Genomic DNA, 25,063 nt, shown 5'->3' on the forward strand with positions numbered 1-25,063 from the left:
CCTTAAAAGGGCTTTTTGAGGGGCATTGCCCCAAAGTAATCAGCACTTTTACCTTTAAAAAAAAAAGACAATACCCCCAACATTACAACCCACCACCCACACACTCCTAATCTAAAACCCACCAATCCCCCCTTAATAAAACCTAACACTACCCCATTGAAGATCACCCTACCTTGAGCCGTCTTCACCCAGCCGGGCACCAGTGGTCATCCGATCCAGGCAGAAGTCTTCATCAGATGGGGCAGAAGAGGACATCCGGACCGGCAGAAGTCTTCATCCTATCCGGGCAGAAGAGGACATCCGGACCGGCAGAAGGCTTCATCCAGGTGGCATCTTCTATCTTCTTCCATCCGACGAGGAGTGACTCCATCTTGAAGATATCCGGCGCGGAGCATCCTTCCAGCACGACGACGAATGACGGTTCCTTTCAATGACATCATCCAAGATGGTGTCCCTCGAATTCCGATTTGCTGATAGGATTCTATCAGCCAATCGGAATTAAGGTAGGAAAAATCTGATTGGTTGATTTAATCAGTCAATTGGATTGAACTTCAATCCGATTGGCTGATTGGATCAGCCAATAGAATTGACCTCGCATTCTATTGGCTGATCCAATCAGCCAATCGGATTGAAGTTCAATCCAATTGACTGATTAAATCAACCAATCAGATTTTTCCTACCTTAATTCCGATTGGCTGATAGAATCCTATCAGCCAATAGGAATTCTAGGGACGCCATCTTGGATGACGTCATTTAAAGGAACCATCATTCGTCGAGTAGTCGTCATGCTGGAAGGATGCTCCTCGCCGGATGTCTTCAAGATAGAGTCGCTCCTCGTCGGATGGAAGAAGATAGAAGATGCCACCTGGATGAAGCCTTCTGCCTGTCCGGATGCCCTCTTCTGCCCGGATAGGATGAAGACTTCTGCTGGTCCGGATGTTCTCTTCTGCCCCATCGGATGAAGACTTCTGCCCGGATCGGATGACCACTGGTGCCCGGCTGGGTGAAGACGGCTCAAGGTAGGGTGATCTTCAATGGGGTAGTGTTAGTTTTTTTTTTTTTTTTAAAGAATGTTTTATTTTATTTCAAAATATAATGTACAAAAGTATGATGGCACCACATTCCGAGAGCATCATAATACTGGATAGAATATACATTCCCACAATGTACTGTCGCACACAAGTTAATGTGCCATACTCTAAGCAAATTTCTATAAATGGAAGGTGTAGAGTTATTGCTGAGCTAAATAAGTAGCGGGTGGATAAGCCACAACTGGGCCACCACGTCCAATATACGGCCTAAATACACAGTAAGACTTCACATCTCCATTCGATCTACATCTGATGAATTTTAACAGATCAGTAAATTCCATATCTTGGTTCCTCAGTATCCCGATACCCATCGAAATATCTCAGGGGCTGCTTGTGTGGATATTTCACTTGCTTAGGGTGATAGACTGGAGGGCGCTCATAGTCAAAGATGGGCTCCTTCATGTTCAACAAATTATGGTACACAGATGTAACACTGTCCTCCCACTTGCACTGGAAGAAATCCAGGCTGGCTGGAGTAAGGTAATCTTCATATTTCTTGTAGAAATCCAACGTTCTAAATGTTCTCATCTTCAGGCTGTGGCAGGGGTTTGGTCGGAGCTCATCCTGGTAATCAATGTGCTGCTCCTGCTTAAACAGAAGGAAGATGTGTCTGTGGTACCCAGTGCCCTGAGCTGGGAATGGGGGAAAGTAATGGCAGATCTCCTCACCAGAATAGACTTGGTTTCCAGGGATATTCCCTACTAGCCAATGCACATATTCCGATTCTGTATCCCTCAAGTGGCCATCTGGATTGGTGAGCAACAGAGTCCACAGGGAACCTTCTTCAGCTTCAAATCTCACTTCAGGAGGTACAGCTGCCTCAGATGCAGTCACCATGTTCCCATAATAAACTGGCATTGCAAAATCCTCTCCTTTGCTGTAGTAAACTCTCAGGAAAACAGAAGGTACAAACGTTGCCTCTCCAAACAGATCTTTATACACGCCATAATGTTCAGCCACACGCTGCACATGGTATGAGCCACTAGTCTTCTCCCACTCTGCTTGAACCTCATCCAGGGGGATGCTCAATGTGCGGGTCCGTGAGGCTCTCTCCAGGTCTGCATTCTTATGGTTTTCTTTCAGAATTTTCTTTCATGCCTGCGCAGTTGTTGGGTGGTGAGGAGTGTGATAAGGGAACCCAATGTTTACTAGCTCTTGCCTGTTATCTTCCTTAGCATCCAGGTACTGTTGATAAGTCTTCCACCAGCGGGGTTTCCTGATTTCTGCATCAGCAACTCTATAATACCGGGAGAAATCAGCAACTCTATAATACCGGGAGAAGCTGCGATATTTCTCAAGCGACTCCAAGTCCTTACCCTCAAATTGCTCATTGGGGAGAGGGCCCAAGGGGTCAGCCCATTTACAGAGGGCAGCCGCTTTACTTAGTGCTCTCCCAGCGGCTGCCTGTGGTAGTGTTAGGTTTTATTAAGGGGGATTGGGTGGGTTTTAGAGTAGGGGTGTGTGGGTGGTGGGTTGTAATGTTGGGGGGGTATTGTCTTTTTTTTTTACAGGTAAAAGAGCTGATTACTTTGGGGCAATGCCATGCAAAAAGCCCTTTTAAGGGCTATTTGTAATTTAGTATAGGGTAGGGCATTTTATTATTTTTGGGGGCTTTTTTATTTTATTAGGGGGCTTAGATTAGGTGTAATTAGTTTAAACTTATTGTAATATTTTTTTCTGTAATTTAGTGATTTAGTGTGTGGGGGGGGGGTTGTACTATAGTTTATTTAATTTAATTGTATTTTATTTTAGCTAATTGTAGTTAATTAATTTTATTTATTTATTTATTGATAGTGTAGTGTAGTGTAGTGGTCATCCGATCCGGGCAGAAGTCTTCATCCGATGGGGCAGAAGAGAACATCCGGACCGGCAGAAGTCTTCATCCTATCCGGGCAGAAGAGGGCATCCGGACCGGCAGAAGGCTTCATCCAGGCGGCATCTTCTATCTTCTTCCATCCGACAAGGAGAGACTCCATCTTGAAGACATCCGGCGAGGAGCATCCTTCCAGCATGACGACTACTCGACGAATGACGGTTCCTTTAAATGACGTCATCCAAGATGGCATCCCTCGAATTCCGATTGGCTGATAGGATTCTATCAGCCAATCGGAATTAAGGTAGGAAAAATCTGATTGGTTGATTTAATCAGTCAATTGGATTGAACTTCAATCCGATTGGCTGATTGGATCAGCCGGATATCTTCAAGATGGAGTCGCTCCTCGTCGGATGGAAGAAGATAGAAGATGCCACCTGGATGAAGCCTTCTGCCGGTCCGGATGTCCTCTTCTGCCCGGATAGGATGAAGACTTCTGCCGGTCCGGATGTCCTCTTCTGCCCCATCGGATGAAGACTTCTGCCTGGATCGGATGACCACTGGTGCCCGGCTGGGTGAAGACGGCTCAAGGTAGGGTGATCTTCAATGGGGTAGTGTTAGGTTTTATTAAGGGGGGATTGGGTGGGTTTTAGAGTAGGAGTGTGTGGGTGGTGGGTTGTAATGTTGGGGGGTATTGTCTTTTTTTTACAGGTAAAAGAGCTGATTACTTTGGGGCAATGCCCCGCAAAAAGCCCTTTTAAGGGCTATTTGTAATGTAGTATAGGGTAGGGCATTTTAGTATTTTGGGGGGCTTTTTTAGTTTAATATGGGGCTTAGATTAGGTGTAATTAGTTTAAACTTCTTGTAATATTTCTTTTTTCTGTAATTTAGTGGGGGGGGGTTGTATTATAGTTTATTTAATTTAATTGTATTTTATTTTAGCTAATTGTAGTTAATTAATTTAATGTATTTATTGATAGTGTAGTGTTAGGTGTATTTGTAACTTAGGTTAGGATTTATTTTACAGGTAATTTTGTAATTATTTTAACTAGGTAGCTATTAAATAGTTATTAACTATTTAATAGCTATTGTACCTAGTTAAAATAAATACAAAGTTGCCTGTAAAATAAAAATAAATCCTAAAATAGCTACAATGTAATTATTAATTATATTGTAGCTATCTTAGGGTTTATTTTATAGGTAAGTATTTAGTTTTAAATAGGAATAATTTAGTTAATAATAGTAATATTATTTAGATTTATTTAAATAATAATTAAGTTAGGGGGGTGTTAGGGTTAGACTTAGGTTTAGGGGTTAATACATTTAATATAGTGGCGGCGACGTTGGGGGTGGGAGATTAGGGGTTAATAAATTTAATGTAGGTGGCGGCGGTGTAGGGGGGTCAGATAAGGGGTTAATAAATTTAATGTAGGTGGCGGCAGGGTCCGGGAGCGGCGGTTTAGGGGTTAAACACTTTATTTAGGTGCGGCGGGGTCCGGGAGCGGCAGTTTAGGGGTTAATACATATAATGTAGGTGGCGGTGGGCTCCGGGAGCGGCGGTTTAGGGGTTAATACACTTTATTAGTTATAGCGGTGTGGGCTATGGTGGTTTAGGGGTTAATACTAGGATAGGTTTATTGTGGTGTGGGCTATGGCGTTTAGGGGTTAATACTAGGATAGGTTTATTGCGGTGTGGGCTATGGCAGTTTAGGGGTTAATAATTAGGCTTATTGCATTGTGGGGGTTGTCGGTCTAGGGGTTAATACATTTATTATTAGGAGTGAGAGGGGGGATTGCGGATATAGGGGTATACGTGTCTGGCTTATTTTTGGGAGGCAGGTTAGACAGTTATGGGAGATTTAACATTTTAGTTTTCTTAGGCGCCGGCAGTTTCTAAAGTGCCGGAAGTCACTGGCGACTCCAGAAATTTGTAGTTACACTCATTTCTGGACATCGCTGGTTCATCAGACTTATGGCACTTTAGGAACTGCCGGCGGGGTATATGTAATACCCCGATGTGCGAGGTGAAACTACGGACGGTGCTTGTTCCCTTGCTTGCGCCGAAAACTACTCCGTATATCGGATTGCGCCCAAAATGTTGGTTTCATGTCCCTTTAACAAGCTATTGGTTCATATACAAACCTAGGCTACATCCACAAATTGAAATTAGTTCAAAATTAAACCCCTATGGTAAACTTCATATTAGCAATGGTAAAACAACAACATACACTTCCCAGTATTAGCATGCGTGAAAAAAAGGGGGTCCGCTTATTTCAAATTGGGGTCTCATACCCTCTGTGTGGGGGAATAGGTGTTTTAAAAGCGCCCCCTCATCCTCATTAGAGCAGATGACCATCATTACCACACAATGACCTAAAAATTAGAGAGGGTGAACCATAGGGAGAGATAGCAGCTCTAAACCCCCCCCCCCCACACCACAATTACAAATTATCTGGTTTCAAATGAGAGAGGTGGCGGTCAGCTGCATCCTAGGTGGACACCTAATTGGAAAGAGAACAGTCTCTCATTACAAAAGTGGGGTCATTTGTATTAAACAGGAGATTCTTATATACAATGTTGTTATGCATAATAAAGCAACTTTGACATATACTGTACTTTCAATATTTATTTTGCCTCCTTTTCATGTAATTTAACTCTAAATATTGGGCCTTTTCTTATTCTTCAAACTAAAATGTATAATGCAGAATTTCCAAGGCTAACACTGATAAATCTATATCTTTACACTACAGAATAGAATTCCTCCCAACATTTCCCCAAGGCTTTCCCTGATGCAGGAGGTTAAAAAGGGCCTGTTGCAACTTGTAATCTTGTAGAGGGGTCACTGGTAGACAGTGGGCGTGTTCATAGGCATGTTTGGGTGGTTTGTAAGTGTATCTGGCTGATTCACAGGCATGGCTAATAGAGTTTCTTAAAAATGGGAGAATCTACAGGTACCAGTGAGGTAGCAGGCCAGAACTACCAACCTGCAGCTTACCTTGTTTTCCAAAGACAAGAGGTGGTAGAGTTTGTCTATTGAAAATCAATTGCAGCAAAGAAGACTTGGCTGATATGTTATTCTATAGCAAGATAACAGAAATGTTTGTTATAACAAGGTATTTAGTTTAAGTGTTACTGCAGGATATTGCTATTTTTAACATTGAGCACTTGCATCTTACAGGGTCACACAAGCCATTTTATTTAAAGTGATACACAGATATGGGCTTGAGACTCACAGTTCATCATGAACTGTTTAATCATCTGTAAAAAAACACGTATAAGTGAAAAATAGTGGTATTTGTTACACATTTCATTAAGTATTAGACTAGTAGATGCAGAAGCCTTTTCTGCTTATTGTCCAGCACACCAGCAAGAATATAAGTTGATTCAGCTCCTTTTTGTTATTGTTTAATAAACATCTTTATTAGTTTTGATCACATTCCCATTTTATTCAATTCCCCCATTGGAATAAAAAGAGTAGGCCCTTTTCTGATTGGTGGGAGTTTTGCGGCCCGAACATACGTGAATGGAGTCTATGATGAAGGTAGGCGCCTCTCCTATTGGCCGCCATGATGTAAGTCATGGCGGACCTGTTTGAGGACTGACTTGTTCAACCGTTACTTCATTTCAAGTGTGTTTTTTTCCAAACAGAGACCAATCAGAATTAAGCAGGTAGTTTCCGATTGGTTGGCATTCTATTTAAAAATTGGAAAGCTTGCTCTGAGGATTTTTTATATATTTGTTTTGAAAAAGGCCCGTGTAGGGGCCGAAACGTGTTAACTTTTTTCTTTCTCTTTTTTTGGTACCACTAGAGATTAGGATACATATAGTGCTGGATTACGAGTGGAGCGCTATCTTAATGTGCACTCGTAAAGGGTGCAAATTTGCCCGTTTACAGGTGCACGTTAAATAACCAGCCATTACAAGTGGCTGGCTAATGCTCCCACAAGCTTGCGGTTTCACTTTGCACTTAGCGCAATTAACCAGAGTTCAGACCTCTGGTTAATAATAAAAAATGTGCCCCAATTGCTCCCCAAATCAAGAGAAGAGTTCTGTATAATTAAAAATAAAGCGCTTTTTTTTAAAAAAATAAATAAAAAAACTGCATGAAGCAGTTATAAGGGGTTAAGTTTAGAAACAAAAAATGGCACTGAAAGTGCCTTTACATAGAGATGAATGGGGGACTGTGTTTTGAATGTACATTATATATATATATATATATATATATATATATATATATTTATATATATATATGTATGTATATGCTTATATACATATATATTTATGTGTTGATATGTGTATATATTCATATATATTTTTATTTTACTGCCTAACGCTGTGCGATTTGCCCCCTGGCCTGCACTAGGTTGATTGCCATGTCTCATCGCATGAGAAAGAGGCTCCCCATGGAGCCCATGGAAGCACGTCTGACTTGTAATACCAGTGCACATTTATGTGCGCTGGTATTACTGAGTGGAGTGCAAATATTGCGCTTGCGAAAACACAATATTGTGCTACACTCGTAATCTAGGCCATAGGTAGGAAAGACAAAGCAGGGTCTGTAGATGTGTCATTAGAACTGTCACCCAAAAATGTAAACGGGCGGGACCTGTGTATTATCATCATTCCGAAAGAAAATAATTTATCATCAGATAAGCATAAATTTTGTTTTCTTTCGTAAAATGATGATGGTCTACAGTCCTCCATAAAATATGGAATTAATATCCAAGTAGATGGTCTATGTTGCGGAAAGGGTGGGACAATTTTTCTGGCAGTGCCTATTTTGCCGACACTGCCAAAAGCTGTTTGCAAAGAAGCAAAAACATCAAAGCAATACAATTTGGAAAAGATAAGCAGAGAAGATCACCTTGCAGCTTTTCAAATCTGCTCCAAAGATGCATCATTTTTAAAGGCCTATGATGTTGCAACTGCTCTTGTAGAAAGAGCTGTGATACGCTTAGGAGGCGACTTTCCCCGGCCACCAAATAAGCCGAAGTTGTGAATCACTTGTTTGAGCCAAGAGGCCAACGCTACTTCAGACGTTTTTTGCCCCTTACGAGCCCCAGAGTAGTAAACAAACAAACTAGAAGTTTGTCAGAAATCTTTAGTAGATTTAAGATAGAATTTCAAAGCCCTGACTATATCAAGATTATGTAATAGTCACTCCTAAAGTTTCAAAACTAGGCATTCAACAGTCATACCATTACATTTAGAGATTTGTGTTCCTGGAAAAGAGGACCTTGAAACAACAGGTCTTGTCTCAGAGGAAGAATCCATGGCGGAGATGAAGACATTGCACTAGATCTATGTACTGCTGGGCCAGGCTGGAGCAATTAATATTACTTTTGTTGACTCCTGTTTGATCCAAATAATGACACTTGGAAGTAGAACAAATTAAGGAAACAGGTATGCTAGATGAAACTCCCATGGAAATACCAAGGCGTCTATCATGTAAGCATTTGAATCTTTTGATCTTGCACAATACCTTGGAAGCTTATAGTTTAGGTCAGAGGCCATCAGATCACTAAGCGATAAAAAATGTCCTAATGGAGAGACAACTCTCTTGAATGCACAGATTGACTGCTGAGATGATCCAGACCTGGTATGTAAGTTGCCAGTACACTGTCAGAAAAAAAGGGTACGGTTGGGGTACGTTTGTAAACACTTACGGTACAACTGCTGTGGTTGTACCCTCAATGGATCATAATTACACCTTAAGGAACTAATATGTACCATTTAGGGGTAAATAAGGTACAAATATGTTTCCAACTGTCAAAGGGTCCATGTCTGTACCATTTAATCCCCCCAAAAAGGTACAATCACTTGTGTGACTAAAAGGTTGAGGGGTATGGGTGGTTCAAGGATGCCAAACCCTGCAAGTCCATATAATTTGTGCACCTCAATTATTAATTGAACACATAACTTACATTCACCAAAAATGAATTCAAGATACATGTTGTACAGCAAAATAATTAATGTTCAATGGTTGTTGGTAATATGCAAGAAGTGTGCAAAGCAACAAAAAATATTTAATAACCCATATCTTCAATGATACTGTGTTGCTGGTTCTAAATAGCAAACAAGCACTTAACATTTTAATGTTTATATTAAGAACATCAAGATGATAACTCTTAAAGAGTTAAAGCAAATGTATAAACTAAAATTACAGAGAACATTTTTTTTATTTTAAACTCTATAAAATAAACAAGAGCTGTTTAAGAACCTGTTTTAAAAATAATAAAATAAAATTGTAACCATTCCCCAGTAACAAACATAGACATTGTTTAACACGCCATAGCGCCATCTATTGGTTGAAAGTTCCTTGATATGTGTAATACAGCTCCATCTATTGGTAGAAGGTTCATCACCAAAATGTGTACTGGGGAAATAGACTAATTTGCATATATTTTGCATAGAGTGACAATTCAATGTATGGTTGTGAGTTTTATCGTTTATCTCTCCCCTGAATCCCCCTTCCTTTCGTTAGAGTTATATTTTATTATTATGTTGTTTTCTATATATTTATGTTTTATGTGGCATGTCACCCTAAGTTAAATGGGGTGTTGAGAGAGTCTAGTACAGAGTCAAATAAAACATGTTGAGTAGCTCCTTTTGGAACTAGTTGTTTAGCTTGGGTCTTTCAGGAATTCATGTAGCAGTTTTAGGATCTTCTATTTGACTATACTAATTAAACTTATAAAACTGCAGTGTGGCTATTGAAACATTGTCTGAAAATGTACACATTAAATGAATGCATATTCCAATGTTATATAATAAATTTGATGGAACAGCATTTTAATATGCTGTGTTGAGTACAAGTTTGCCATCATGAGGTACAAAGGGCTTGTCACTGGGGCAGTACCCTTAAAAGGATGAGATTGCGCCATCTTTTAAGGGTACATTATAGCACTGAGGTCCAATCTAGTCACCAAAGGTACATATTTGCCTTTGATAGGTACAATCTGCAAGGGGAACTAATTTGTACCCATGTTAAAGGGTACACCGGGTATACCTTTGAGGGTACTGCCCCTGTGACAAGCTGTTGTATCCCTAAAGGTACCATTTTTGCGCATTTTGTCTGACAGTGTAGGGAGCAATGATTCCTCTCTTCCTAGGACAGGGACTGAGATACTTCCTGCATGGCCAGTGGACTGCGGTTACCCCCATTTATGATTTATATAGGCCACCAACGTGATGTGGTTCAACTGGAAATGGATAAACTATTCCTCCTTCAATAGGGGCTAGGGCTGAAGAGCCTAAAGAATCGCTTGAAGTTCCAGAATGTTGATTGGTAGCAATGCCTCTAGAGGAGACCAAAATCCTTCGAGAAACCCAGACCACCCCCAGCCTTAGAGACTGGTGTCTGTCGGCACAATAGACCAACAGGCCCATTTATCAAAGGTCTTGCGGACCTGATCCGACACTGCGGATCAGGTCCGCAAGACCTCGCTAAATGCGGAGAGCAATACGCTCTCCGCATTTAACATTGCACCAGCAGCTCACAAGAGCTGCTGGTGCAACGCCGCCCCCTGCTGACTCGCGGCCAATCGGCCGCCAGCAGGGAGCTGTCAATCAACCCGATCGTATTCGATCGGGTTGATGTCTGGCGATTCCTGTCCGCCTGTTCAGAGCAGGCGGACAGGGTTATGGAGCAGCGGTCTTTTGACCGCTGCTTCATAAGTTGTGTTTCTGGCGAGTCTGAAGACTCGCCAGAAACACGGCCCTTCAAGCTCCATACGGAGCTTGATAAATGGGCCTGCATGACTGACAAAGGAAGGATGCCCCAAGGGTCAAAGAAAGACGTTGTGTCCCTAAGAGAAAGATTGTCTGACAGAGAAATGCAAAGCAATCTTTTGTTTCAAATGTGGATAATTATTTGACCACTGAGGTAGTATAGACAATTAAAATGGTCTCAAGTCAATAGGGGAAAAAAGAAACTGCGTACGAAGCTGCTACCATAAGAACCACCTCATCCATGCACTGAGTTACTGATGGAAAATGGAGCCGTTTGTAGGGAGAGACACGCCCTCTGAATCTTTATTTTGCAAAGTTCCGTCAGGAACTAGATGCATTAGGATTGAGTCTATTATGACTCCTATAAATGCTATCCTTATAGCAGGATATAATGAGCTTTCAGGTACATTGATTCTCCAACTTTGGTCTTGAAGGAAGACAGAAGCTTGTGAGTATGAGCAATTGCTAGTGACAAGGAAAAAAACGCTTGAACTAGTATAATCGTCCACATATGGTGTAACTGAAATGCTCTTAAAGTGAAGGTAAAGTTACCTGGGTCTCAATATAGGATATCATTCTTTGTCCAGAAATAATTTTTTTAATAATTTGCTCGAAGTGAAGTTATCGGCGTAATAAATAATTTATTTTTGCTTTTCAAATTCAACCCATAATTTATTTATTTTTTTCTTTTGGTCATGTTTTAAAACTAACCTATTGAAAATCTGGCCGTTAGGCAGCCATCTTCCCACGTCATCCACCTCCTTGTAATTCTGCGCATGTGGTATCTAAGTTTGGTTTAGATTGCAATACTTGCGCGCTCCCGTTTTGCGCATGCGTTTACCAATTCTTTAGGAAAGGATATCAGAAAGGATATCGCATGTAGCAATAGCGAGAGAATGCTGATTCGTGCATGCGCAGTAGGGAGATAATCGACCATTTGTACAGGCACAGTTGATCTGGGGATCGTGAATGTGCATTGGAAACACGTATAGAGCGGGTGGGACCACTCTATACGTCGCTCATTAGAAAAGAAGGAAATAGCGTTTGGGAGGAGTAAAGCTACCAACGGTATTGATATATAACTTTTATTTCACTAATATTTAAAAAAGAAAGAAAGAAAGTTAGCGATTAGCTAATTGAAGTTAATAATTATTGATTTATGTCTTCAAGAGGTTTTCAAATTTACCTTCACTTTAATTCTGATTACCTCCAAGATTGTACCCAACAGAGAGAGTGGCAAATTGGAAGAGTTATGCAGATAGGTAAAACTCAGGAACTGAAAGTTATCCCTGTGTATAGGGATGCGCAGATATGTATCCTTTAGGTCTATAGTAGCCATAAACTGACCCTCTTGGATTAAGGATAAAATTGTGTGGAATGTTCCCATTATACAAGTTGGAACCCTGACAAACATGTTTAGGGCGGTTAAATCTAGACCTCCCTTTGGACAATGAACAGACTGGGTTAAAACCCTTGACCCTAAGGTGACATTGGTACTGGGATTATTCCCATATCCTCCAAATCCTTTTATAAAGGCTGCCGTCTTTGAAGGATTTTTGGCAACATGAGATAGGACCGCTGGTCAATAAGGAGGATTCTGCTTCAAAGAAAACAAAACTTTTGATCTCTTGAAGGACAAAAGGAATTAGTCCAGGTATCCTAACTATTTTTCCAGATGAATCCTAAAATTACGTCACCTGTTATACATTTATCAGTTACACTCAATTCAAACCTAGATGTTTCTGTAGTTACTAATCTACTTTATTTAGTACAACTTTTAATGAAGTATGATTTATTTTAGTTCAGTACCATTACTAAACATTAAACCACATGATTAATCAAAGTTTAACACTGTATCACATTCACTTTTTTATGCCCTGTAAGGTTTTTCTGGTTGACCCACAAAGGAACCGGTCTGGTTCTGGCATTCTGCCACATAATAAGTAAACACGAGCCTTCCTTGTTGTTATATGAGAAGTGCATTCCAGAACCAGATTTGCAGTACTGTATTCAGCAACTGTATAATATATGTATTTATATTTAAGGGAACACTGAAATCATGTTTTATACATGTATAATGTATAGTAGCAATTAAGTATTGATGCAAAACTCTGTATTTACTTTAAACTGATAATGTGTACGTGGTGAACAAAACAAATGGAAAATAACTAGATCAGGTATCACAAAAAACTCTGATACATGTAATTGCGAAGTATGTAACAACATGACAAATAACTACATTTTGCAACAGCAAATAAAATTGATACTATCTGCTTGGAAAGTTGAAAAGTGAGTTTAAATGCTCACAATATATATTTGCTGTTATATAGAGACCGATACTCAGTCCCCAACTTTTCCTGCTTTGTTCAATGCAATAGATATTGTGATACATCTACTATCAAAGTATCTCAGACAAAATATTCACACAACCTAATAAATTCAAGTATACCAGTGGAATATAACACATGCACATGTTGCAATAAAATTATATCTATTTTAATGGTGATTTATATCCTAACATCAGGTTGTTACTTATATTTTTTGTCCAAGTAGTATAAGAAAACATGTATATATTTAGCCTCACAAGCCTGGGGAGTATTTAACCCACATATCTAAACTGTTGATAAAATCTAAGTGCATAATCCTAATTGAATTTACTGCTGACTATATTTGCTCAATTTCCTATGTAATTTATGGCGTCAAATTCAAAAAATACATACCCCTCAAGACTCTCATGTATAATTTATATTGAGTCTTAAACCAGACACAAAGTGGTATATGTATTAAATTACCATAGAGTACCACTGATCATACTTGTGTTTTTAATGCACAAATCTTTTTAATTGAATTCCAATAAAAGTTATATTTTAATTGTATCAATGTTCATTCACCCCTTGGAATAGATGATAATTTAAGGGGACACAGAGGTGCTTTTATAGGTGCAGACATGGGGGTAGATTTAATAAGCAGCGGATGCTACTATCTACCCCCGTAGTTTTGGCTTGCTGGAAACAGAAGTTAAGAAGCTGCGGTCGTAAGACCACTACTCCTTAACTTCTCTGCCACCTTTTAGGTGGCGGCCGGCAATCATCATCCGATTTGCTGCGAATATGCAGGGGGAGACATTGCACAAGCATTTCCTGAAATGTTAAATGCTGACAGCGTATGTTGTCGACATTTAGCAATGACTGGTGGACGAATCATGTCCGCTTGGCATTTAATAAATTCTCCTTTCTGTCAGCTTAAGACTTCATTCTATATGTTTCAAAGATGCTAACTTAGGCAAAATTAAACATTTTGGACCTGACTTGATTTTACAAGTCCATGGTAAGCATGTTAACAGAAGAAGGGTTAGCATGGCCGATTTTGCTTGAGCATAATCTATATTTTTAATGGATATCGTGAATGCGCTAACTTGCACTCATGTTACAAGTTGAAAGTTGTAGTTTGCATTCAAGTGAAAGCCAAAACTGTGCTTGAATATTCAGCATGATTTGAGACCTGAAGTGTAAAGGTTAAAATAAAGTATTACACATACACATATATATACTTTCAATAAAAAATATATAATTTTAATATTAATAAAAAGGTTTTAAAAGGGATATGGCTCACTGTCAGAAACAATGTGCAAAAATTGTATCGTATAGGGGTGCAACAGCTTGTCACAGGAACAGTACTCTCAAAGGTACACCCACTGTACCCTTTAACAGGGGTACATATTGGTACCCCTTGCAGATTGTACCTTTTTAAAGGCAAGTATGTACCTTTGGTGACTAGATTGGATCTCAATGCTATTGTACCTAGTTAAAATAAATACAAATCCTAAAATAGCTACAATATAATTATTAGTTATATTGTAGCTATATTAGGGTTTATTTTATAGGTAAGTATTTAGTTTTAAATAGGAATAATTTATTTAATTATAGGAATATTATTTTGTGTAATTAAAATTATATTTAAGTTAGGAGGGTGTTAGGGTTAGGGTTAGACTTCGGTATAGGGATTAATAACTTTATTATAGTAGTGGCGACGTTGCGGGCGGGAGATTATGGGTTAATAATTGTAGATAGGTGGCAGCGATGTTAGGGAGGGCAGATTAGGGGTTAATAAAATGTATTATAGTGTTTGCGAGACGGGAGTGCGGCGGTTTAGGGGTTAATACATTTATTATAGTGGCGGCGAGGTCCAGTCAGCAGATTAGGGGTTAATAAGTGTAGGTAAGGTAGCGGCGACGTTGGGGGGGGGGGCAGATTAGGGGGTAATAAATATAATATAGTTGTCAGCGATGTTAGGGGCAGCAGATTAGGGGTTCATAGGGATAATGTAGGTTGCGGTGGTGTCCGGAGAGGCAGATTAGGGGTTAATAATATAATGCAGGTGCCAGCGATAGCGGGGGCAGCAGATTAGGGGTTAATAAGTGTAAGGTTAGGGGTGTTTAGACTCGGGGTTCATGTTAGGGTGTTAGGTGCAGACTTAGAGAGTGTTTCCCCATAGGAAACAAAGGGGCTGCGTTAGGAGCTGAACGCTGCTTTTTTGCAGGTGTTAGGTTTTTTTTCAGCCAGCTCAGCCCCATTGTATCCTATTGGGATATCGTGCATGAGCACGTTTTTCCAGCTTACCGCTACCGTAGGCAACGCTGGTATTGAGAGTTGAAGGGAAGGTAAATTATGCTCAACGCTCCCTTTTCTGAGCCTAACACAGCCACTCAGACAACTCTAAATACCAGCGTTGTCTTAAGGGTGCGCTGGAGAAAAAAGCAGCGTTAGCTACGCGGGTCTTTACCGAAAAAACTCTCAATCTAGGCGTGAGTGTTCACAAACGGACCCCAACCGTACCCATTTTTCTGACAGTGTATAAAGCAAGTTTTTTTTTTACTGGAAGGGGCTCCAATGTCTATAATACAGTCATACCTGGTTTTATTGCGCTTCACAGCTATTGTTCTTTTAACAAATTGAATTGAAGGTTTGTGGCAACCCTGTGTCGAGCAAGTCTATAAGCACCATTTTTCCAATGTCTTTAGCCACATTTACTTTATTCTTATGTGACATTTCGGGGTCTCCCCTGTTTTCAAACAAACATTATAAAACATAACCCTTTTACTCATTCATTTATGTGTATTCCCAAATCCCTCATTGCGGCATTGCTGTCGGCATTCCGGAAGTTACCGCGGTCATGTGACTTCCCCAATCTGTCAGTGGGTGCTAACGGCAACCGGACGCCATGTGCCTATGCATATTAAAAACAATGGTGATACAGTAACATTCGCCTAGATTTAGAGTTCTGCATTAGGGTTAAAAAGCAGCGTTAAGGGGTTCTAACACTGCTTTTTAATGCCCGCTGGTATTTAGAGTCAGGCAGGAAAGGGTCTACCGCTCACATTCTTTCCGCGACTCCAGGCTACCGCAGATCCCCTTACGTCAATTGCGTATCCTATCTTTTTAATGGGATTTGCCCAACACCGGTATTACGAGTCTTGGAAGAAGTGTGCGGTAGAGCCTCTACCGACAAGACTCCAACCGCAAAAAAAAGTCAGTAGTTAAGAGTTTTATGGGCTAACGCGGGAACATAAAGCTCTTAACTACTGTGCTATAAAGTACACTAACACCCATAAACTACCTATGAACCCCTAAACCGAAGCCCCCCCACATAGCAAACACTATAATAATTTTTCATAACCCCTAATCTTCCGACCGGACATCGCCGCCACCTACATTATCCCTATGAACCCCTAATCTGCTGCACCTAACATCGCCGACACCTATATTAAATTTATTACCCCCTAATCTGCACCCCCAATGTCGCCGCCACCTACCTACACTTATTAACCCCTAATCTGCCCTCCCTAACATCGCCGCCACCTACCTACAATTATTAACCCCTAATCTGCCGTCCCAACGTCGCTGCTACTATAATAAAGTTATTAACCCCTAAACCTAAATCTAACCCTAACTCTAACACCCCCCTAACCTAAATATAATTTAAATTAAACAAACTAAATTTACTATAATTAAATAAATTAATCCTATTTAAAACTAAATACTTACCTATAAAATAAACCCTAATATAGCTACAATATAACTAATAGTTACATTGTAGCTATTTTAGGATTTACATTTATTTTACAGGCAACTTTGTATTTATTTTAACTAGGTACAATAGCTATTAAATAGTTAATAACTATTTAATAGATACCTAGTTAAAATAATTACAAAATTACCTGTAAAATAAATCCTAACCTAAGTTACAAATACACCTAACACTACACTATCATTAAACTAATTAAATAAATTACCTACAATTATGTAAACTAAAATACAATTAAATAAACCAAACTATAATACAAAAAAAAACAAAACACTAAATTACAGAAAATAAAAAAAAATTACAATAAGTTTAAACTAATTACACCTAATCTAAGCCCTCTAATAAAATAAAAAAGCCCCCCCAAAATAATAAAATGCCCTACCCTATCCTAAATTACAAAGTAATCAGCTCTTTTACCAGCCCTTAAAAGGGCTTTTTGCGGGGCATTGCCCCAAAGTAATCAGCTCTTTTACCTGTAAATAAAAATACAATACCCCGCCCAACATTACAACCCACCACCCACATACCCCTACTCTAAAACCCACCCGATCCCCCCTTAAAAAAACCTAACACTACCCCCCTGAAGATCACCCTACCTGGAGCCTTGTTCACCCACCCGGGCACCGATGGGCCAGAAGTGGACAACCGGAGCGGCAGAAGTCTTCATCCGATCGGGGCAGAAGAGGTCCTCCAAGCGGCAGATGTCTTCATCCAAGCGGCATCTTCAATCTTCAATCAACCGGAGCGGAGCCATCTTGAATCCATCCGATGCGGAGCCATCCTCTTCTTACGATGTCCTAAGGCCGAATGAAGGTTCCTTTTAAATGACGTCATCCAAGATGGCATCCCTCGAATTCCGATTGGCTGATAGGATTCTATCAGCCAATCGGAATTAAGGTAGGAAAAATCTGATTGGCTGACCTCACATTCTATTGGCTGTTCCGATCAGCCAATAGAATGCAAGGTCATAGGGGGTAATAAATATAATATCGGTGTCGGCGATGTTAGGGGCAGCAGATTAGGGGTTCATAGGTATAATGTAGGTGGCGGCGGTGTCTGGAGCGGCAGATTAGGGGTTAATAATATAATGTAGGTGTCAGTGATAGCGGGGGTGGCAGATTAGGGGTTAATAAGTGTAAGGTTAGGGGTGTTTAGACTCGGGGTTCATGTTAGGGTGTTAGGTGTAGACTTAGAGAGTGTTTCCCCATAGGAAACAATGGGGCTGCGTTAGGAGCTGAACGCTGCTTTTTTGCAGGTGTTAGGGTTTTTTTCAGCCAGCTCATCCCCATTGTTTCCTATGGGGATATCGTGCACAAGCACGTTTTTCCAGCTTACCGCTACCGTAGGCAACGCTGGTATTGAGGGTTGAAGTGGAGCTAAATTATGCTCAACGCTCACTTTTCTGAGGCTAACGCAACCATTCAGACAACTACCAGCGTTGGCTTAAGGGTGCGCTGGAAAAAAAAAGCCTTGTTAGCACCACGGGTCTTTACCGACAAAACTCTAAATCTAGACGATTGTGTTTTGGTTGCAAAATGTAACGGTTGCATTTCAAAGAAATCTATGCATGTATCTATATACAACAACAATATCTGCAATATATATAGTGGTTACATGGATGTTTCTCAACATATTCTCAATGTAAACAACGTATATGCTCTTACATAATCTCTACTAATGCACCATATCCTGATGAAAACTAGGGCATATACATGATCACATCTATAACCACATATTTAATCGTGGAGGTGACCCTATGCAGTGGATGCACCACATGCAGTGGGATGACCCAGAGCACATTTTTTATACATCCATGGTCCAATAGAAAATTTGAGATTAGACATAGGGTCATCTGCATGACTAAATATGTGGTTTACATGCTCCACTGCCGATGTGGGAAGTTTAATGTGGGTAAAACCCAAGATGATGCACAAACTAGAATGGCCAACCATCGGTCAGCAATTAGAACTGCCATAAATTGTGGCAAATCGGACCAACCTGTGGCCAGACATTTTGTTCAGGGATGACATAACGTGACTGACCTTAAGTTCAGCATTATTGACCATATCCCCCCTCTTTGGAGGGGGGGGGGCTGACAGGACTAAACTGTTGCTGCAGAAGGGGGAGCCAGTGGATTTTTTGATTGGATACTTTGATACCAAAAGGGCTAAATGTACATCTAGACATGCAGTGTTTTCTGATGATTGATGATTATGTATAATATGTCTTACAATCCATTTGGGATTGCTGTGCATACTTGCCAGGGTCCAGTAAAGGTACTATGTACTTGACAATAGCAACAGTGATTGACGGTTATAATTTTAAGACTCACATAGACCAATGATATTAGTTTAATACTGCTAATTAGTAGTTCTTCAGGTTGATACTGTAGTTGTCTATGTTACAAATATGATCATATTTGGGTTAATGATAGATACTTGTCCTAAATATGAGTGATTCCTTACTGCCATAGTTGCATATTTAGATAGGTAGCTGAGGTTAGCTACAGAAGTAGGGTTAACAACTGATTATGTATATCAATGAGTGCTTATGTTAATAAGAATAACAACAATAGTATAACCGTTGGATTGATTTATGCCCGGGATAAGTATTATTATAGGCTGATCTAAATGACAGTCTTATATTTGGTGTATAGGGTGCTTTTATGACTTTCTGTATCATGATGTAGCATTAGAACTGCGGTGCATTATTTGCTGTCTCCCTCTTTGGTGATTGGTCGCTTTGTCTAAAAAAGCAGAGCTATATAACTCTGTTACTAACGTGATTTTGTGAACAATATGTGAATTTTGCATATACCGTTCTTGATACGGTTAAACTGTTAATAATTGACACAACATATAGTGACTATGGATTGCAGCAATAGCTCTTGACGTTATTACATACACAATTGAGATTCACATTGACGATCAGCTATCATGTCATCTATTTCATATACTTTGGGCTTGTATGACACATTTGACCTAACACTACATTGACATTAATCCTTCATACTTTGATCACGCTGATCCCACATTAACTATCTTGACAGCTGAATCCCTATCATTTCTGCCGTGCCTTTAGTGTCTGATGTTTTTATTTTTGATCCCTTAGGGCTGCCTTACGAACTCTCGCGCAAGCACAGTTGCACAGAGGGGACACTATTCAGTCTGGATAGCACATTGGTGAAGGTAACACATAAAAGTTTATGTTTTAATTATGTATGTAAGTCTGAGGATGGGGGTAACCCCGAAAACGTTCACTGTAGTAAAAGTATTTACTTGTTATAACGGAGAGTGCCTTTTTCTTGAAAGATTTGTGTGTATACTGTATGTATATATATATATATATATATATATATATATATATACACTGTATATATATGTATATATTTATATGTGTGTATGTAGAAGGAAACAGACCTGGTCTGATGAAGGGGTGCAAGCCCCGAAACATCACTGAAATAAAGAACACTTTTTGTAGTCAAGCCCAGTGAGTGCTGTTTCCTTCTACATCTATTTGAAATTTTACTCAGCACCCGGGCAAGTGTATCCTGTTTGTCGGAGTGCACTCGTCTCTACCTCTATTTATGTATGTATGTATACATACAACACACAGAATACTTGGCATTCGCCAGCAGATACTGTCAAGATCTTAGGTTGTTACGGTGTGTAGCTTTAAGAGACTACTTTACTCTCACCAACTTTCCCTTTAAATGCTTCCCGCCTACTAAGTTCAGTGCTTAGTATTTTGTTTCCTGCTTACCTGCAGCAAGCTACTCACCTAAGCTCTGTTTGATCTAAAACCTATTTTTTGTTACTTTTCGCTACTGAAGTCAAAATCTCTCATTTGGACTTTGCAAGTAAAAGGTTACTTAACTTGCTACTCTCCGGTTAAAGCCTCTGTTAAACGTCTATCACAAAGAAGTTTCAAGAAACGGATTACAAAACTTATAACAGCGCTTATACTTCTCTGTCTACAAACGGATCATTCCCCAGGATTCCTCATCAGGTACACTGAGTAACTTTGTATCCTAATTTGGGACTTTAACTTTTTACTCACAGATTCTGCAGAGAGATACACCGCCGTGGAGAAAATTTTATATCAGCGCTTATACTTCTCTGTCTACAAACGGATCATTCCCCAGGATTCCTCATCAGGTACACTGAGTAACATTGTATCCTAATTTGGGACTTTAATTTTCTACTCACAGATTCTGCAGTGAGATACACCGCCGTAGAGACCAATGCAGCTTGACGTCAGAACCACTTGGCTGTCAGTCAAAACTTACGTCTCAGCAGTGACGCCTCTCTCCGTCTCTCCGTTCTGTGCTGTGGTAACCCGACACTGTCTTACAGCTGTGAGTGGCACAACAAGCTCAAGGATTACAGAAGGTACCGCAAGTTTAAAACTTACTTTGCCACGGTCTGCAAGTCTCAGACTTTCAATTGATATCTGATTATTCTATCTGACAAGGGTATAAGTTAAGGTTTTCAATACCTAATCTCTGATGCTCTAATCTACTAAACAACTGAGAGTGATATTGAATTTCCAGACAACAGTGGTTGTATAACTCAAGTTAACTATTTGCTATCTTGCATTCTACCTGATCATTACTATAAAAAACTAACCCTTTACATCAGCTCTGGGGAATTTTTTTATTAAACTAAAGCAAATCTGCACAACCTGTTCTATTTGATACTTCCTCATAGTGTCAATCTAAACAGCTGTGACACATACACTATTTTCTGGTAACCTCACCAATTGCGATCCACACAATCCTTAACAAGGCATTACAGATACACAGTAATGTTTAAAAGCAAAACTAGGGGAAGTCAGTTACATTTGGCGCCAAATGATCAAGCCCAGGACCATGTCAAGGTCTCCCCTTTCCTGGGACCATAACCAGCACCGACACAATGCATTATTTCAAACAAACCAACTATGAACCTCCCAGGGTAACACAGGCTTATATATATATACACTTTTGAGCCCTTCCAAGTCAAATACCTTGAAACATGCAATATTATTTTTATTCATTTTTAATGTGTTTTAATTTGTTTTTAAAATAAATGCTTGAAATTCTTATGTTCTTCACTTCATTTTAAAATAGTTATTTATATACAGTGGGTATTGAAAAGAATCACCCCCCTTGAAAATAATCACATATATTGGTACCCCAATATAAAAGGGGTACCTTGCATTGAATCCTCAGTGTGTGGCGGACGATAGCATGAAGAAGACCATCACGTTGGACCAATGAACCTCCGCCTGGACCTCCGCCTCTGCGCATCGACCGCTCCGCCTCCGCAGGGATGAAGAAGATGCCAGTCCCGCGATGGATGAAGATGGAGCCGCCTGGATGAAGATGCTTCGCTGCTGGGATAAAGATCTTTCACTGGACTTCAGCAACTGTGAGTACCGATTTTGGGGATAGTGTTAGGATTTTTTTTGTTTTTTTGGGGGTGTTTTTTTTTTTAGATTAAGGTTTTTTTTATTTTAATGGGCCAAAAAAGAGCTGAATGCCCTTTTAACCTTTTAAGGGCAATGCCCATAGAAATGCCCCTTTCAAGGCAATGGTTAGATTATTATTTTTTAGTTAGATTTTATTATTTTGTGGATTTGGGGGGCTGGGGGTTTGTAATGTTAGGGGGTGTTTGTTGTAAAAATTTTTTAGCAAAAGAGCTGTTAAATATAGGGCAATGCCCTACAAAAGGCCCTTTAAAGGGCTATTGGTAGTTTATTATAGATTAGGGTTTCTTTATTTTGGGGTGTTTTTTTTTTTTTTAAATGGGGTATTAGAATAGGAATAATTTTTATTATTTTGGATAATTTCGTTTGTTATTTTTTGTATTGGGATTTTTTTTAATTTTTTTTTGGGGGGGTTAGATTAGGCATTTTTTATTTTTAATGGGCCAAAAAAGAGCTGCATTCACCTTTAATGCCCATACAAATGCATTTTTCAGGGCAATGGGTAGATTAGGTTTTATTTTTATTTTGTGGGTGTGGGGGTTTGTAATGTTAGGGGGTGTTTGTTTTTATTTTTTTGCAAAAGAGCTGATAACGTTAGGGCAATGCCCTACAAAAGGCCCTTTTAAGGGCCCTTGGTAGTTTATTATAGATTAAGGCTTTTTATTTTGGGGTGTTTTTTTTTTTTTTTTTTATATTTAATATTTTTATTGAGGTTAAAAGTAGGTTACAACATACATGTCACATTGCAAGAGAGATATTAACATATAGGTAGAGCAACGGGGCAAGAACAACATCATATCCGTGATACTTACAAAGATATAGTCATAACCATTATATCATAAAGAGTTTTACCCGTACAAAACAAATACCTCACTTTTCCAGATTTAGTTTTGCTGTAAAACATTTTGCAGATATGCACTCCTAGTTTCATGACATAGAGAATTAAAAGGTCCCCCTACATCATGAAACATTCTGTGAACATATATAATATAGCATGAATACTTGTAAACTTTGGGGAAACACCCTGCAGCCATGCATAATCAGCTTTACAATACAAAAATATTTTGAGAATCTCTTATATCTTGTGGACTTTTCCATAGTCACATAGTACTAGCATTACAGTATAAATGAAATAGAGAAATGTCACATTAATACTTTCAATGATAAAGGTTGCGGTACAAATAAGACAGACCACATAACTAGCCCTTCCAAGCAGGAAGGTACATTATATGAAAATGGGGGGGGAGTGAAGGGGAGGTGGTCATACATGCATAGAGAATGGTATAAACTGACATCTATGGCAATGACGCACTGAGAATGGTAGCACACAGTCTAGCATTATATTTCACAACATGCAAGTTATTTTAGAAATCTAAAGATTAACTAGTCAACCTGCACACAGCAACATACCAATAGAACAATGTTATTGATCACAGAGGATCCTAAAGCCATAGGTGTTGTCATTTGGAGCGTATAAACTACAACATTAATATGTAGTGCATGGGGTAATAACCAGCTTATAAATGCTAACATATAGGGAGAGTAGCGTTGCTGACCACAAAAACCCTAAAATCATAAATGTCATCGTTTGAAACATCTAAATTAATAAAATCTGCTCTGACTGGCTCTCTAAACTGAGTGGGTTACAGAGTTTATTAACCCATTGATGAGTGTGAAATATACCATGTCTAGCAAGCAGCCCCAAGTGATAATTACCTAACATTGCATGGGTTGACGGAACATATAAAACTATTTACTATATAAAACCCATTAACCTGCCACTTAACAGATAGCATAAAAACATAAGAACATAGTCCGTCCCATAACCATAAAACAAGCACTCTGTTCAAGAGGTGAATAAAAGAATGCAGTCCCATGGTATCTTAATGTTAGTTCACCTTCATAGTTACATTATCTATTTAGGAGGGCTTTCCACAGCTTCATCTCAATAAAAATGCATTGTGAACTATAGAGGGATGAATATAGTTCCCAAACCTGCTTGTATATGAAATTGTCGGCATTGTCAAATTTGCCGTTGTTCATTATGGCCACAATATCGTGCTGTGCCTTATACAATTTAACCTTGTCAGTCAAAAATGGTGTCGACTCATTGGACTAAATGTTGAAAGTTTTGTGTACGATGGGAAGACCATGATGTTAGATTAGATGTACTTAACCTATTCCGGCTTTCCTAGGGCAGAAGTGAAGCAGTGCACCATTCGCCTCAGGGGTGTTAACCCAGAAGGAGCGAAGCAAGGTACGCTGTTCCCATGTAAGAGAGAGCTGTTGTGATGTTGTTGTGATGTGCTGTTTATTTTTAGGCCTCTTAGAAAGACATCATGAGTGACAGAATGGCAGTTAGTGCTAATCACATCAAGGACCTTTATGTTTCCTTGAGAACCCTGACTTTCGGTAGTTACCAAACTAGCTATGCGAGTGACATCCTCTCCCATGCAGTGTTGTAGGACCGTGCTGGAAAGCAAGAGTTCATTGCTGATTTCCTCCGTCTACCGATATGTCCCGGACCCAGTAGATGCGAGACTAGAGACATACGAGGAATGCCGGGGCCCCAGAGCATCCCCCCAATCAGTGTCCACCTCGGCTAAGTCCGGAGACAATTCCACCGGAATCCTGCAATTCTCCTCCGATTCCCCAGCTCCATCCAAAACGGCAGCGAGCTTGCCGTGGTGGTGGGTCAGGAGTTTGGTGATCTCAAGAAATATCCCGTGGATATCAGCCATAGTGATTGCGTGTCTGCAAGCGTGGTAAAATGGCCGCTGGCTCTATAGATAGATAGTAGGATTTTCAAGTGTAACCCACAACAGATAGCAGAATAGCAAAGTTTAGTGGCTTCCGATCAGCAAATAAAGTTGTG

General features: G+C 39.7%; 1 pseudogene; it reads right to left on the bottom strand.

Moving 5' to 3' along the window:
- Positions 1 to 1,096: 1,096 nt before the first annotated feature.
- On the bottom strand, positions 1,097 to 24,929 carry LOC128664864 (39S ribosomal protein L38, mitochondrial-like; annotated as a pseudogene).
- Between the last annotated feature and the right edge of the window lie 134 nt (positions 24,930 to 25,063).

Source organism: Bombina bombina, chromosome 6 (genome assembly GCF_027579735.1).
Source record: "Bombina bombina isolate aBomBom1 chromosome 6, aBomBom1.pri, whole genome shotgun sequence".
Classification (NCBI taxonomy): Eukaryota; Metazoa; Chordata; class Amphibia; order Anura; family Bombinatoridae; genus Bombina; species Bombina bombina.